This window comes from Nicotiana attenuata, chromosome 2 (assembly GCF_001879085.1).
Source record: "Nicotiana attenuata strain UT chromosome 2, NIATTr2, whole genome shotgun sequence".
Lineage (NCBI taxonomy): Eukaryota > Viridiplantae > Streptophyta > Magnoliopsida > Solanales > Solanaceae > Nicotiana > Nicotiana attenuata.
This window is the reverse complement of record NC_031990.1, coordinates 51,913,608-51,915,786: the sequence shown is the minus strand read 5'-3', so window position 1 is coordinate 51,915,786 and position 2,179 is coordinate 51,913,608.

Here is a 2,179-nt window from a genome sequence, read left to right as displayed (position 1 = left end):
CACAAGAGTCTCCAGTATTTGTTCAAGCAGAAGGAATTGAACTTAGGCAGCGACGGTGGTTAGAATTACTCAAGGATTATGATATGAACATTTTGTACCATCCAGGGAAGGCGAACGTGGTGGCCGACGCTCTCTGTCGGAAATCTATGGGTAGTTTGGCTCATTTGGGAGTGGATCAAAGGCCCTTGGCTCGGGAGGTTTATCAATTGGCCAGTCTAGGGGTTTGTATTTCGACATCAGACGAGGGGAATGTTATGGTACATAATGGAGCAGAATCGTCACTCGTAGCGGAAGTCAAGGAAAAGCAGTTTATCGATCCAGCATTGGCTCAAATGAAGGAAGCAGTTTTGAGTAACAAGACTTCGGCATTTTCACTCGGCGACGAGGATGGTGTATTGCGGTGTCAAGGTAGGCTGTGTGTTCCGGATGTGGATAAGCTTCGGGAGAGGGTAATGGCGGAGGCTCATAATTCCAGATATTCCGTGCATCCAGGTTCTACAAAAATATATCATGACCTCAAGGAGATTTATTGGTGGAACGGTATGAAGAGGGGTGTGGCGGACTTTGTATCTAAATGTCCGAATTGTCAGCAAGTGAAGGCCCGGTGGGCTAACTCAGCTTATGGAAATACCAATGTGGAAATGGGAGATGATCAACATGGATTTCGTGGTAGGATTACCTCGCACTCAGCGCAAGTTCGACTCAATTTGGGTAATAGTGGATCGACTCACCAAATCAGCTCACTTCTTGCCAGTCAAGTCCACCGATACTGCAGAACAATACGCTAAGTTGTATATCAAGGAGATAGTAAGGCTTCATGGCACTCCACTTTCTATTAACTCAGATCGAGGGGCCCAGTTCACAGCTAATTTTTGGAAGAAATTTCAGCAAGGTTTGGGTACTCAGGTGAATCTCAGCTCAGCTTTCCATCCACAGACTGATGGTCAAGCGGAGCGGACTATCTAAACGCTTGAAGATATGTTGCGGGCTTGTGTCTTGGATTTCAAAGGTAATTTGGATGATCACTTGCCACTTATAGAATTTGTTTACAATAACAGCTTCCATGCTAGCATTCAAATGGCCCCATTCGAGGCATTGTACGGAAGGAGGTGCAGGTCTCCAATCGGATGGTTTGAAGTGGGTGAAGCAGAATTAATAGGGTCGGATCTTGTGCACCAGGCTGTGGAGAAAGTTAAAGTCATTCAGGAAAGGATGAAAACTGCTCAGAGTCGCCAGAAATCCTACGCGGACGTTCGTCGAAGAGAATTGGAATTTCAAGTTGATGATTGGGTGTTCTTGAGGGTATCTCCTATGAAGGGAGTCATGCGATTCGGGAAGAAAGGTAAGTTGAATCCTAGGTACGTCGGGCCGTACCGGATCGTTCAAAGGGTAGGGCAGGTGGCCTATAGGTTGGAATTGCCTCCCGAAATGTCATTAGTGCATCCGGTGTTCCATGTGTCCATGTTGAAGAAAGTGGTTGGAGATCCATCCACCATCGTGCCAGTCGAGACTATCGAGGTTAATGAAGAGCTGTCGTATGAAGAAGTTCCGGTTGCCATTCTTGATAGACAAGTCCGTAAATTGAGAAATAAGGAAGTTGCCTCAGTTAAGGTGTTGTGGCGAAGTCAACAAGTTGAGGAAGCTACGTGGGAAGCGGAGAAAGAAATGAAAGAGAAATATCCCCATCTATTTGATCAAGTCTAGAAGAAATTATGTGACCTTTCTATCTCTAAAACAACTACCATTGTGTCCAAGTTGATTCCTTCCTAAATGCTAGTGAAGTCCCTCTAGTTGTGCAAGACTTATAGGTGTAGGGATTGTTTCAAGTAATGTGAACATTTCTTTGGTAAATGAAAGCCTTATAAAGACTCTTGTGTTAAGTAATCAAGTAATGGTTGTATAAGTTGGTAATGAATTACTTGTATGCTTGTAATGTGTTGAAATGGCTAAATTATGTGAAACTCATTTGAAATAACTGATTCATAAGCAAAACGTATCAAGTGATCAAATGTGTGCAATTGTTAAGGTAGGAAATTATATGACAGTTGTAGGAATGGTTGTAATTCTGTTATGGTGTTTTGGAATTTGTGTTTCGGGGGGTCCCTCTGTCAGGTGGAGATGTCCAAAATTCAAAAGGAAACTCTGCAAAATTTTTCTAAAAAATTTGGGAAATAGTGAA